Source organism: Rattus norvegicus, chromosome 2 (genome assembly GCF_036323735.1).
Source record: "Rattus norvegicus strain BN/NHsdMcwi chromosome 2, GRCr8, whole genome shotgun sequence".
NCBI classification, from domain to species: domain Eukaryota; kingdom Metazoa; phylum Chordata; class Mammalia; order Rodentia; family Muridae; genus Rattus; species Rattus norvegicus.
Window position 1 is genome coordinate 27886192 of NC_086020.1, and position 15798 is coordinate 27901989.

Genomic DNA, 15798 nt, shown 5'->3' on the forward strand with positions numbered 1-15798 from the left:
GAATTAGAGGGCCTTGTCCTCCTGGTGTCCTCCATCCCCTCTGGTTCTTACACTCTCTGCATTTGTTCCAAGTCATGCTATTGTTACTTTTTAGACTTAGATTTTCCAAAACCTACTTTAATTATGGATCTTAAACACTTCAACTTCCCTTCTAGCCCACCAACTAGAAGTAGCAGAGAAATAGGTAAAGAGAATTGCGACCTGTTTAGAAGTAGTTCTCTGGGACAATTCCAATCTTTGTTTTTAGGATACCAGCCAACCAGTCCAAAAGCAAACACCAAACATGAATCAGCAGCATCTCCATCCAGGAGAAACGCAAGGCTCCACCGAATTGGCACGAGGCATTGGAAGCAGCAAGAATCAGAATACTATGAGAAGTTCATTGGTGAATTCTCTCCATGCGGTGAAGATCAATGAAGACCAGCAAAGCAGTTGAAGACATAGCAACACAAGAGCATCCTCTCACTGTCTGTTGGGTTGTATGTATATTCTTTCTAAACATCACGTGCCCTCTCATGGGTCTGCTCCGCAAAACATCCTCTCGCAAGACAGAAAAACATCACACGACACAATTGAGTTTCTGAAGAAACTGGAAATTTCCACATCATTACTTTGGTTTTGACCAGTAGTATTTGGTTTTACCCAAGACTCTGGGCTGTCTAGTTTCTGGTTCTTGTTCATTCAAGTAGTGTTGAATATGGGTTCCATCTTGTGGTTTGGGCCTTTAGTTAAACCAGACACTGGTTGGTCACTCCCACAAGCTTTTTGCCACTAGTGTCCTAGCATATTTTGCAGGCAGGACAATGGTAGAGCAAAAGTTTTATGGCTGACTGGTGTTTACTTTTGGTAGCCTTCAGCATACTTCCCCATACCAAAGACACTTGAACATAAGGGTAAAGGTCCTATGTAGGCACCAGCTCGACCTCGGTGCTCAGTGAATTGTGTGGGTGTTGTCTTCAGCAATGGGGGTCTCACTGTCAGTTTGGGGAGAGCCACCTAGTATCTTAGCAACATTCTGTGTTGTTTTGAAACTTCCATGGGATGCTTTTGGCTAACAACTCAATTGGAAGCAACTTGGTTCCAGTACCGGAAGCTTCTTCTGGTAACAAGGGATGAGCAGCTGGAACTGCATCTCCCTCATTATTTTGCCGTCATGTATTTTAGAAGTTTCCATGGAAGTCGGTTTCCACACCACTCTCAAATATTCCTCAACTCTAGCTATCTTTCTCTGAATTCCTTCCCTCAACCCTCATCTCTTTTCCCAGTCCCCACCTGATCCTTCTATTGTTCTCCCCATCCATCCCAAGTCCACCCATAAAATCTATTCATTTCCCAATCCGGGGAGATCTGTGTGCCCCCAGGCCCTTCCTCTATCCTTAACCTCTCTGGTTCTATGGCTGCGTCTCGATTATCATTTAATTATCAGTTACTATTCACACATAAGCAAATATGCACCATATTTATCTTCCTGGGTCAGGGTTACCTCACTCAGAATGATTTTTTCTAGTTTCCTCCTGCAAGTTACCATGATGTTGTTGTTTTTAATCAGCTGAGGGCTCCGTCACTGTGTAAATGTATCCATCCCCCTGCTGAGTGGCATCAAGCTTGTTCCCAGTTTCTGGCTGTTGTGTATACAAAGCAATGAACATGGTCGAGCAAATGCGATTTGCCTAAGAGTAGCTGGATCTTGAGGTGGATTGAGTCCCGTTTACTGAGGAGCCACCACACGGATTTCCACAGTGGCTGTACAAGTTTGCACTCCCACCAGTAAATGGGGGAGCGTTCCCCTAATTCCACATCCTCACCAGCATGGCAGATCGCTTGAGTTGTTGTTGATCTTAGCCATTCTGATGGATGTAAAATGAAATCTCAAAGTAGCTTTGATTTGCATTTCCCTGATGACTAAGGTTGATGAAAAAAAAAATTTAAGGGTTTCTCTACCAAATATTTGTGTTTCCTCTACTGAGAATTTCTGTTTAGGTCTGTAGCCCATTTTTTTTTAAAACTGGGTTATCTGTTTTCTTGGTATGTAGGGGTTTGAGTTATCTTTGTACTTTGGATATCAGCCCTCTACTGGATGTGTACTTGGTAAAACTCCTTTTCCATTCTGTAGGCTGCTGCTTTGTCCAACTGATGGTGTTCTTTGCCATACAGAAGCTTTTCAGTTGTGTACGGTGACATTTATTGTTGATCGTAGTGACTGGCTTAACAGTGTTCTGTTCAGAAAGTCTTTCTTGTGCCAGTAACTTCAAGGCTATTCCCCACTTTGTTTTCTGTCAGGCTCAGCGTATCTGGTGTTATTTTGAGGTCTTTGGTCCATTTAGAGTTGAATTTTGTGTAGGGTGATAGGTGTGGATTAATTGCATTCTTCTGCATGCACACATGCAGCTTGAAGATTACTTGATGCGGATCTTTTCCTTTTTCCAGTGTTTATTTCTAGCTTCTTCGTAAAAAACAAACCCCCAGATGTTCATAGGTGCGTGGACTCATGTCTGGGTCTTCAGTTCTACACTGTTGATCGTGTCTGTCTGTCTGTTTGCCAATACCACGATGTCTTTATTACTGGAGCTCAGTAGCACAACTCGAAATAAAGGTGGAGATACGTCCCGTAGTTCCTTTTTAAATTAAGAATTGTTTTAGGCATCCTAAGGTTTTTTTGTTTGTTTATTTGTTTGTTTTGTTTCCACATTGAACTATTAAGGAAATGAAAAGCCAGCATACACATTTGGGAAGAAATGGGCAAGCAACTTGAATAAATATTTCTCCAGGGCTGGGGAGATGAATTCAGTAGGAGAGTGATTATTAAGCAAATACAAGGGTCTGGACTTAATCCTTATCAGGAGACAAAAATGTCTTCAATGAGGTAAGAGGCCAGCAAACACAGGAAATCAAGTGGGAATACAAAACGGACAGGAAGGAAGGGTCAGACAATGAATTACAGGAATGGAACCCATCGTCCAAAACGTCCGTCCCTTGGACTGTTCCAAGTCATTCTCAATCTGTACAAAGGTCCTTCCACAAACAAAATATCTGGCTGTAGTCAGAGAGTAAAACATGTACAAGACTTTCCTTCCTAGAACTCCTGTCATTGAAGCAGTCCTGCGAGAGGTTAGGCTGAACTTTTCTACCTTCTTCCTTTAGGATGCTGGCCAAAGCCTAAGCAAACTTTGTCTGACAAGGAAGCCGAAAGGGCTTGTTACTGTTTCCTGACACCCTACCCCCACCAAGTGGCTGCTTCTGACCATGTGGTGGACCTCTGTGTAGTAACTCAAATTGCATGGCTCCTGAACCCTCTCCTTCATTCTCTTTAAAGTTTGCCTGCCCTCGGTGGGGGTGTCTTTGAAATGCTAACAAAATTGTTTTCAAGTTAAAAGATTCCATTTTACCCCAGTCAGAATGTCTATCAACAAGAATACTAGTAACAACAAACACTGATACAGGTGCCCCAACACACTGTCGGTGGAAATGGAATCTAAGGCAGCCACTTTGGAATAAACCTGGAGATTTCTCTAAAGCAAGAACAAAGAAATAGCCAAATAAAAGATAAAAACCAAGCAAGCAACCACACAAACCCCTGCCATGTGAGCCGGCTGCCCCCCAGCATAAACCCAATGACTTCTGCCCTGCAGCACAGACACACAGGCATTGGTGTTCATGCCTGCCCTGCTCACAAGAGCTAGGGAAGGAATTGCTAGACGCCCAGTAACGGATGAGTGGAAATAAAGATGCATACGCACAATGGAACATCACCCAGTCATAAGGAAAAGTGAAATCGTGAAATTCTTAAGAAAATGGATGGAACTGAAAAAAGTTTTGTAAAGGAGGTAACCCAGTCCCCAGAGGACTAATGCCACATCTTATCTCATAGTGAGGACCCTAGATTCAACACTTTACTATCTGTGCAAGCCAAAAAAAGGAAAGGGAAGAGGGGGTGGACTTCCTAAAGGGAGGGGAGAGTAGATATTGATAAAAAGAAAAAAAGGAGAGATGATACTGTGGGCGCGGAAAGGTTTAGCCAGGACGGGAGGCAGGAGGATTGGACGGATCAGGCTGGGGGTGCGGTTGGGGGTGGGGGTGGCAATAGCTGGGATAAAAGGAATATAAAGAAATCATTTGGAAAGCAAGATATTCCTGCCTGTGTGGCAGAGGTATGACTGTTGGGGGTGGGTAGGAGCCTTTCGAACGAATGGATTCAGTTCCCACTCCATGGGGGTCAGTGGTGAGGGGCCTGGTATCCTCATTCTGGGTAAGAACCCAGGTATAGAAAAGCAGTAGGCTCGGGCAGGGACATTTATTCCTGATGACTTACTAAGCTAATGAGAGCAGCAAACACATCTATGCTTTCCAAACACACCTATGCTCAGACAAAAGCAGCTCGGGACTTCATCAGAGGAGCCGCTCCTTACAATGAACAGTGGCAAATCAGAGACCTACAGTTGTCCAAGATAGGAAAAATGTGGCTCATCCTTAAGCAAGCCACCTAACCACCCACTCTAAGGTTGAGGGAACATTGTGGAAGAGGGGATAGGAAACATTTAAGAGCTAGAAGATGGAGTAGAAGACCGAAAACCGCATTCCCTAGACTACGTGTGACTGCTGTCATTAACTCACATGGACTGTACGTAGTTTATCTGGGTCCACCAGATCAGTCCTATCAAAAGTCAGTCACAGAAGGGGGAAGGGCTCGCAGGAACCCCTACCCTTTACCTCTGACTATCAGTCTATTGACTATCAAGAGGTTCTGGAAACAGGAAATCGCTGTCCTCAGTTATATACCCTCTGCTGAGCCCACAATAATTTTTTATTAAAAAAGAATTATTTATTTTTATATATGAGTACACTGTAGCTGCCTTCAAACACACCAGAAGAGGGCACTCATTACAAATGATTGTGAGCCACCATGTGGTTGCTGGGAATTGAACTCGGGGTCCTCTGGGAGAGCAGTCAGTGCTCTTAACTGCTGAGCCCTCTCTCCAGGCTCACAGGATGTTTTATTACATGACAATAGCCGTGTGTTGTAAGTATGACATGAGGTTTGCACATAGCAGAAGGCTGTCCAGAAGAGACCCACTGGAGTTCGCTCTTGTAGTATTAGGAAGACTGCTTCTAAGAGGTTCATTTGCACCTGGAATAAGCCAGCCTCCTGCCTGCCAGTGTACCCAGAGTCCCAGGGGACCACAGACAGGAGCTTTGTCCCCTCATGATCCTTGAGATTAGGGATCTGGTAGATTCCTCCACTACAGTAAAGTATGGCAGGAGGCACAAAACGTCCATCTTACTGAACCTCCACTTTCTCCTCATCGCCATACAAACTCTGTGCAGACTGGACAGTGTTGTCAGCCACATTAACCCAGATATAGAGAAGCTTCTGGAGTGCTCCCCAGTGTGCTTCTGAAGTATCGATACACACAGGAAACCAAGGATAGCGTTTAACCCTGCGTGCTGGGGTGAGCGGACTGCTCATGGCTGGTATCAGGGACTGACAAGGGTTTTGACAGCCAAGCAGATAGAGTTACGGGACTCGCTGGTGTGCCGCTGTGTTCTGATTGGGGCCTCTCTTCTGAGAGGTGTTCCCCGCTCTTTAGTGTCCGCTAGGTTTCTGCCACCAAATGATGAAATCTCTGCCCTTCCCATGCCTCTGAAATCCTTACCCAAACTATTCAAAATTAAATATAATGGGATATTTAAATACTAACAGCAGATGGTTCACTGTGTCCTTACATGTCTCCTCCATAAATGTAACTTCAAGGATCATCTGCATTCAAATATATTTTATAGGTTACTAAATTAACTCATTGTGAAGTTCTTTTCTATTTCCCACTGTCTCAACTCTGATGTAAGGATTGCAGCTTATGCTTTAGCTCAGAAGCTATAAAGATAGTTCTTTTACGAGTTACAGTGCTGGGAGCAAGCACAGTCATTGTACTTGGCATTGTACTGTAGCATATGCTAAACATTATAAATAAAATACCATATTAGAAATCTTTCAGATATTACAGAATAAGATATATAAATTAAATACTCTTTAATTTTCTAAATTTAATTTACTTTGTTTTTCTCTTAAAAAGTGTGATTTTTGTACTTGAAAAAAAATCTCTTTTCTTATTGTATATACTTTTATGGTTTGTCTATAAGGTTAAGACATGTCAACTATATGAGTGTGTATTTGGAAAAAAATGTAGGAATAGAAGAATCTGCCCTTTCTTATTAAAGCTGCAACAAGAAGAAAAATACAGGACTGTATTTTTAAAAGAAATGTTGAGTATATGGGAAATTGTGCCTTAAGACCCACTGTGGATCCGTGTCACTGTGAAAGAGAGGATAATTAGCGCCTGCACTCTGTCATATCAGGCTAAGGGTAATGGGGTGGAAGAAATGGTTCATTAGGCTCTCTCAAGTCCTTCTACTGTGTGCATACTATTTATACCAGCAGAAAAAGCCAGTCTTCAAAATCCAGTCCAAGCATTAGCCTTAGATGTTTTCAGTATGAGAAATAACACTGAATAAAGTCAGCTGATAAAGAATATAAAAAGCCTACCTGGGATTTGCTGGCTTCGGTGTCACCTGTGCTAGATATTTTCCTCCCTCTAGGTGTCTGGTCCCATCCCGAAGGAACAGCATTTCAGGTAGAGAAAGGGGAGACCAGAAGCCACTGTGCTAAACATAGCTAGTGGTCTTGTAGAATTCTCACTGAAGTGGAACTTTATTGCAGTGTCTCCCTAGCAGGAGAGGAATGAGGGGCAGCAGAAGGAAGAAGCGATAAATGGTTTGTTCCCAGAAGGTTTGCTGTGGTGGGAATCAGGTCAGTGCTGTAACACCTTTGATGAACTAGTTCAGATGTTGTTCTGAGAGGTATTGAGGCTGAAGCATTGGAGAGGAGAGGAGAGGAGAGGAGAGGAGAGGAGAGGAGAGGAGAGGAGAGGGGAAGGGAGGGGAGGGGAGGGGGAGGGGAGAGGGGAGGGAAGGGAGAAAAGAAAGGAAAAGACATAGAAAATAAAAGGGACTGCTAAATAAGAACCACAGAGACCCCATGTTAGACACTAATTGGGGCTGAATTAGTCTAATAAAAGATGTTCGATGGAAACCATAGACTTGGTTACTCAAAACTCAATTGTTGACTGACAGTTTCATCAAACACAAGCCAAAGTAGTTTGAGGAGATGTTTAACAGGATGGACAATCTCCAGGGCTTCGGCTCAGAGGGGGAAGTCCTTTCCTGGTGTGTATAGCGTCCTTCGAAGGTTTGATTCCCCAGCACCACAAATAAGCAACAAAAGAATCTTTGCTTCAACACAGGTACATGGTTTTGAAACTTCTTAATCATGAGAATAGTTTTAACTCTCAAGTTTTTAGTACTCCGATGACTGACAATTGGTATTCTCTTGACTGACCTTATGTCTTCAAACTTGTAACCTATGATAGGAAACTAGGGAGTGGTTAGGGAAAATTGTGCTTGAGAAATGTCTATGGTTACTCTTTATCAGATATTAGGAGTTCCAAAATGAGGTGTGGGTCAACAATGTGAGACAAAGCATTTTAAAAGCCAACATTTTTAGTTCTTATAAAGTAGCAACGCTTGCTGAGTGCTCTTAACAGCTTAGAAATTTTCTCTGAGCTTAATAGCTACCACAGAGATTTGTAAAAAGTAAATCAGAACAGACAATCCAAAAGACCTGCTTCAGACTTCAACGTTGCTTCTTTTTAGCTGTGTTCTTTAAGTTTTGAATTCTCACTGGGTAGTGGTGGCCACACCTTTAACCCCAGCACTCGGGAGGCAGAGGCAGGTGGAGCTCTGTGACTTCAAGGCCAGCCTGGTCTACAGAGAAGTTTCAGGACAGCCAAGGCAATGTAGAGAAACTGTCTTAAAAAACAAACAAACAGGGGCTGGGGATTTAGCTCAGTGGTAGAGCGCTTACCTAGGAAGCGCAAGGCCCTGGGTTCAGTCCCCAGCTCCAAAAAACAAGAACCAAAAACAAACAAACAAACAAACAAACAAACAAAACCAAAAACCCTAAGTTCTGAGTTCTCCACACAGCTTTGAAATGGTAGGGAAACATTAAAGCATTGTGCGGCGTCACACCGGAAGTTCATTGCTGGTTCTGGAACTGTAGTACGGGTGCGTTGGTGCATGTTATTGCTGTCAGGTTTAGGGTGAGCCACTAGAAGCATCCGAAATTCGTGCCGGAAGAAGACAACTCGCTCTTGACATTTGTCTTGTGACCTCCACACAAGCACCTCCAGGACGCGCGCATGCGCGGACACACACACACACACACACACACACACACACACACACACACACACATATACACATACACACACACACACGCGCGCGCGCGCGCACGCACGCACGCACGCACGCAGAGTTTATACAGTGAACCTTCCCCTCCCCTTTTTAGCCCCTTAACAGTTTTTGTTTGTTTTCCGAGTGCCAATATCTATTCCATTCTGAGTACAGTAACAGAAGTCTGGTAAACTGAGTAACTTAATTCTCAGGCCCTTCCATGGTTGGTTACAGAATTGCGTGTCTGGGAAGCTTAGTATCTTTCACGTTTATTCAAGCATTATGAATGCAAATATTAATCCAGTTTTTCCATTGGAAAGACACTTTCCCCCTTTCCTTGAGAATTGGGATTTAAACGCATTAACAGCAATTAGTACTCGAGCCAAGAATCCAGGTTTCGAATAAAACTACAGTTGACATTTGCTCCTAGATGAGAGAGTGAAAAATGCTCCATAAAGTTTCTATTAACTTCAAAAGCAGCAACATCTGCTCCAATCCACAGGCTTCATGCTCTGCTGTAGAAGGAGAGGTGAGCTCCGTGAGGCACGAATCAATTGGGCCAAGGGTGCAGCCCCCGCCGCTAACACCGAGCAGGGCGAGGGAGCGGCTTCAACCTTGAGTTTCCTTCCCCGTCCACATCCCCTCCTCTTCCTCCTTTTCTCCTCCTCCTCCTCCTCCACGGTCTTTCCATCTTTCTCATCCTCTTCTCCCTTTCCAACCTTGCCTCTCAGTGGACATTTCTACAGCTGCTTACGTGAGTCTGCCCAGTGGCTCTCTGGCTGTTTGCTGACAGAGTCACTTTGGGGAGGATCCAAATGAGCCCCGCGGTTTTCTTAGTCACATGTTTCCCCTTTTCAATTCAGGGGAATTCCAGAGCATTTTGCAATTAGTTAAGGATTATATTCCCTTATTTTTATTAATTTTGTGTAGAGTGGGATTGATCAGTGGAGCATTCCTTGACACTGACTTCGATTTATTCTGATGAAACTGACTGACATGTGTGCACGCTGTTCATCAGTCATCATTTAAACCCTTCTTAATTGCATTAAATGTAAATTAAGACATTCAATTTCAGCCATTATTTTTCATAAAATACTGTGAACTGAGTTTTAGTGGGTCATGAGATCTCACATTCATGATAAATAGGGTAAATTCAAAACTTACCATCGGTGTTCATATTTCACCCTTTGCTGACTGTTTCTTTCATTGCTTACTAGATTGGAACAATTAATTTGTTCCCTGAAGAGATGGATGGGTAAGGAAGATATAACTGAAGTTTTTAACAAATTATTTCGTCTTTAGAGCTTGCCTGTGTTTTAAGCATGTGACTAAAAGAAAACAAAAAAACCTCTTTATTAAGTATCTACGTAGACCTAATGTTAATTTGAGTTGAAAGAGGCAAACTAGATTATTTGATGTAGAACTGTGCACTCACACCTTTAAATCTTTGGATTTCAAGAAATTAGAATGGCATTTAAAAAATGACACAGCTATGTTAATACAAAATCTCAATGTTCTGTAAATCCCATGTAGAGAAGCACCGTAGTGTGTAGACTGGCAGTGTCTGCAGCGTGTACAGAGATCGTGTCGTCAGAGAGTGAGGTAGAATCATCACCAGCCCCCTTTAGAGGTTCTTTGTGTTACACTGACGAATGTTTTGTCTGCGTGTGTTCATGTGCACCATGTGGATGCCCAGTGCTAGTGCTCAGAGAGGCCGGGCGTTGATTCCTAGGAGCTACACATGCCTGTGAGCCACAGTGTGTGTTCTGGGAACCAAGCCTGGATCCTCTGCAAGACCAGTAAGTTCTCTCTCTCAACTGTCGTGCCAACTTTCCCTTCTCACCACCCCCTTCTGTATGGGTACTGTGTCTCCAAATAATGTAGTCTAGTTTCATTTGTCAGCAACTGTCCTGAACTTACACAGTTACACACACACACACACACACACACACACACACACACACACACACACACATTTTGCAGTTCTGGAGATGGAACCCAGACAGGAACTATTTCAGAGCTATATGCCCATTCTAGTTTGAGACGTGGCCTCAATTAGCGGCCCAGGTTGGCCTTGAACCTATGTAGTCTAGACAGAAACGGAATTTGGAATTGTTCTTTGTTAGCCTCCCAAGTAGCTGAGATTAGAGGACCCAGTAGTAATTCGTAATAATAAAATGTATAACCCCATTGTTGGTTCCCCAATGGATCATTTTAATAACAAGCCCCCAACAGTGAACCTGAGTGAAATTGGGCCCAGGTAAAGAGTCACAGTGTTACCAAGTATTTGTGTTTGACAAATTGAATGTCAAATGGCTGTCACTGAGATATTCAGTGTACCTAGTATCCAGGGCTTATTTTAGTCTAGGTACATATCAGAACTCAGTGGGTGGGATTTTGTTTTATTTATGTATAATTTAAAATTTTTAATCATTGTTGTGCCAGATAGGCACTATTTCAGAGGCATATTTATTATGTTTATGTTTTCATTTTTAATCTTTGTAGTTCCAGAGATCCAACCCAGACCCATCCACTATTGAGCTGTCTCCTTAGCTTTATTGTCATGAGTTAATTTTATTTATTGGTAGTGTGTATGCATGTGTGCACTTGCACACGAGTGTGTGTGTGTGTGTGTGTGCGCGGGCGTGCATTGTGTGATTGCATGCGTGTGGAGGCTGGAGGACTGTTGAGTCCTTTCACTCCTTTATTTGGGTTTAAGAGTAGGACTTAGGGCTTGGGTATGCATGGTCAGTGCTCTAACCACTGAACCATCTCACCAGCTCCTTATTTATGTTTAAAAGATTGTTTTCACATACATGACTAGACACGGCTTTCTTGGAAATTCCCAAGGTCTGGGTGTGCCCACATTCTGAGTTTATTCTGCAGTCACTACAGGAGCTGTAGACCTATTTCTTCGAACAGTTCTCTGCAGCACGTCCCTGTCAGTGTGAGAGGTTTCCTTCACCGTTCACCCAGCCAGAACCTTGTCACGCCAGTAAATCTCTTTGCTCTTTCCAATGTAGAGTTGGTCAACAAGGAGAAGGACACTATTGCCCTCACCTTCTTTACGTCTGTAGTAAACTTCACATGACTGCCGTGTGCGACAGTCACATTCTGTGTCAGCTCAGCTGATGGAAAGTGAAGTGTTGTAATAATTCTGGAGATGGGAAGGGATGCAGTCGTTCTCCCAGTTTCCTGCTATTAATATATGTCTCTTACTCATTTTAAATATAGCCCAAATGAGAGTGCTGAATATAAATGGCTTCTGTAACTCACTCAGGTCAGCGAAGCATGTCATTGTTTGCAGCCCGGGTTCCAAGAGAGCGCTGGCTGATAGACAGACACACCATATATTTTTCTCATAAATGAAAAACACAAACAATATTCACAGCGTTTAATGAATATTATAAAGCAGCTCAGTCTCAGTTTCCATCAGAAAGCTGCTCACACGTGCTGACTGGTGTGACCCTTGAGTGTCAGCTTTAAGTTAGGAAAAGCCCATATAGGGAGATGTGTATAATTCATTTTTCCAGATGTAATGTTAACAAACATTTTATTATGATTTATTTATGGCTCCCTGAAAAATGAAGGGAGTTCTTTGGTATTAGCATTGCTAATGGTTCTAATGAGGCATTAAAATGTTGCAGTACTGTAGGGACATTTTTCTTTCTTCCTTTTTAAGAAACACAATTTCATTAATATTTCACAGGACTTTTAATCTTAAATTGATGAAAGAACCCAGAAGCATAATTTGCAAACAGTCAGGAGCTGGAGCAGCAGGTCAGAACAAGGGAAAGGCAGGACCAGTCCACGGAAATCTAGTGATCTAACTGTAGGCGATAGTGCTGATGTTTCGATCAGGAATCTTCGATCCCCGGGAACCTGGGCAGGGCAGGTAGGGCGGTCTGCCTAGGAGCTTAAAGCTGGGTAGCAAAAACTTCACTTGACATCTAACTTAGATTGTGCTTCCACACACACACTTAGATTGTGCACACAGAGTGGAGCTTTGCCTTGGAGGAGACTGTCTGCTGATCATTTCTACATTAAGGAAACATCGCTGTGTCTGGCGATGTAGCTCAATAGTAGAATACTTGCCTTGTATACATACCCAAGCCCTTGCATTCCATCTCCAGCACTGAAAAAGAAAAAGTGACCATTCTGGTTGGTATAGCTTGAAGTCTTGCTGTTAGAAGCTATTTAACAATTCTGGGGGCTGGAGAGATGGCTCAGAGGTTAAGAGCACCCGACTGCTCTTCCAGAGGTCATGAGTTCAATTCCCAGCAACCACATGGTGGCTCACAACCATCTGTAAAGAGATCCGATGCCCTCTTCTGGTGTATCTGAAGACAGCTACAGTGTACTTATATATAATAAATAAATAAATCTTAAAAAAAAAACAAACAAAAAACCAATTCTGACAAATTGTGTCACTATGTAGTTTGCATAATGTTTTTATAGGCACAGTATTATTTGTCACAGAATTTCCTGAAAATTACACAACTTTCAGGGGAAATAACTTGCTCTCCCGTATAGTAATGCTCATCCCAGAAGTTGGCATTTGGATAACTTACAGTTTCTGCGCAGTGACACTTTCAAAGCATGGGGCCAGAGGGAATGGGGAATGGTGGGTGGCGTGGGTTTAATCCCAGAGGGAACATCTGTAGATGTTCCATAACATTCAAGCAACGAATAAGCCAAGGACTCGGCGACCTCTGCGGCTGCGCTGCGGCATCCCCGGCACAGGGCACAGTGTTCTTGAGTGAACTCTTCCAATGTCACAGGCAGAAACGCACTTGTCATGGTTTGGCCTCAGCAGCTGTTCGTTCTGCCCGGATCACAGCATGGCAGAATCACATTCTGGCTGAACAATATCGCTGTCTTGTACACGTTATCAGCCGTAGCCTGACCCTGCCCTTAAACAGTCCTCAAGATTGTGGCTTACAGTTCCACACGCCCTAAAAGCAGACACTTCTGTGCACCCAGTCTTTGGCAGGGGAGTTTGTCTGCGAATTGTGAAACACAAAACACAAAGGTACCTTGCTCAGAAAGCCCACTGCAGGGACGTCAGAGTCCCTCTCATGACGTTGGCAGTGACTTTTCAGAGCGTGTGGCATGCAAGCTCTGTACCTGTGGCCTCAGTGAGCAGCTTGGGTGTAGGAGTGAGACGGAAGAGGATGCGTGAGAGGAGCGATGCTTACGAAAGTGCAATGTACGATAGACTGTAGAGTTGGGCTCTCTCCAGTGAGTCCTCAGAAGTCTTCATTTTAAACTGCATTCCCAGGTAACTGGGGATAGTGGTAGTTCCTTGTCTCCATTTTGTACAGACGATGTGAAGTTCTGGTTTAGATGAACTTTACTATATAGACCTTAATATATAATTGGTTTGTGAAGACAACAGCTGTTCCTAACCAATGATAGTTCTGTTCATGAAGCATGCGTATTGCTGTGTGGGAGCAGGCATTTGCACAAGTCCCCCAGTATCGCCATGCACATGAGTTGTGCGATAACACAAACCTAGGATACACTTGTTGCAGCCCCGACTGCAGACAGCCATGGCTCAGGTGTTAACAGAACAGTGGACCATGGTGAATGGAGCAAAAACGCAGGGCTTTTTCAGTGTGTCTCTGTGCCACCTACTCAGGGACCCCAGAAGGATGTAGGAAAAGGAAATGCCAAAATGAAAGCCCAGGCAGTTACAGTATTTATTCACTAATATAAGTTAATTAATTAATTAATTAAAAAAGCTTCATTGAGGAGGAGATGACTTAATGTCTTGAGTAAAATTAAATTTTGGTAATCTGTGGATTTCAATTATTAGCGCTGTTCCAAACGCCAGAGCATAAAGATTCAAGACCTGTTTGTTACCTGTTCTGGTAGAGCTACCAATAAATGATGTGCAAGCCAGCGCTAATGTAGACAGATGAGTGGACGCTTAACTACAGCTCATCTGTTTTTAGTTTTTTAATAGGGCTCAATTTTGCAGTATCTGACCCAAAATAAGAAATCTGGTTCATACCCTCATATCATCGACTCTCCTCTGCCATGGATAAACTAGTTTTCATCCACTGATGTAAGTGGGGAATAGTGTCCTATTCTGTCCACACAGTGCCACTGAACTCTAGCGATGCCTGGTGCCTTTGGCTACGGGTGCTCACAAGGAAAACTTGACCCCGAGGTTTAGACGCATGCGCAGGCTGTGTCTGCGGTCTGTGCATCCTGCATTGTTAGCAATTGTGTGTGCTGAAGAAGTGTCCAGTGTGGAACACAATAGAAAACGAGTCGCTTACTGTCCTGACATAAATTTTGCTGTCTACACTACTTTCAAAGGCAAATTCTTTTAGCCCTCTGACTCCTCGTCCCACTGCAAAGCAGCCATATACAAAGGCAATCATCCCTCTACGTCATGGATGATAAACACTTTACCTTCAAACATGGCAGAAAGGGCTCAGAAATCTCGAAAACGAAGCATGTTAAATAAATGTGTACATTGGCTTGTTTTTACCCTTCGAAATGAATCGTTTAGTTCAAGGTTTTTATTTAACTTGTAGTAATATTTTCCTGCCAGAGCCTTGCATTTGCTAAGGAAGAACTCTGATGAGCGACACCCTCAGTCCTTCCGGAAGTGGTCGAAGCCCGCCCCAACCGGATAGCCTCTGGGATTGGTGCAATAAGGGAGGCTCTCTTTGTTAGCAGGGTTTTCCCTCTCTGACCTTGTCCCCATACTCGCCTCTACCTGATGGATGTCACATAGCCTCAATTGGTTTGTGGGCCAATTTCCTTTCTCCTGATGACACGTGTCCGGCCAGCACCTGAGATTCCTGAACTCCTTCCCCATGCTAATGAGGTCTTCCAGATACCCTAAGCCCTCAGCCAATGACCTTCGCCCATCCTGGACTTTCCTTTCCTCAGCCCCCCACCCCGGAACTTTATAAGCCTTCAGTCACCCTAAGTAAAGTTGATCTGCCGACTCACAGCCAGTCTCAGTGTGATCTTTCACCATGCTTAGTCACAGAGCTTCCGAACACCCCCTAGCTCCCCTTACCCACGTCCTGGTCTCTGCTCCCCTCACCTACATCCGCGGTCTCTGCTCCCACTGCCTCATGGATTGTATCAGCGATAACCCACAAGAGTTGGGAGACCCACAATTTGCATCTTCTTTACTCAAACATTGTGCTAGATTTTTGTTGTTTTTCTGTAGCTAATATGCACATCTTAGTTATTTTAAGTATTTTAAGTTCTGCAGTTGGAGCCAGAGAGACGGCTCGGCAGTTAAGAGCACTGACTGTTCTAGCAGTGGACCTAAGTTGGTTCCTAGCACCCATACGGTGGCTCGGTGTTCCAGGGAGCCTGGTGCCTGTTCTGATCTCTATGGATTCTGCACAAACGCAGTATACACATATACATTCAAGCATACAAATACACATAATTTTTTAAGTTACAAAGTATTACCGTAGGTAGAGATATAAAGAGACCCGAGGTATAAACAAAATGTGAATAGAAAGCATGAGTCTTCAA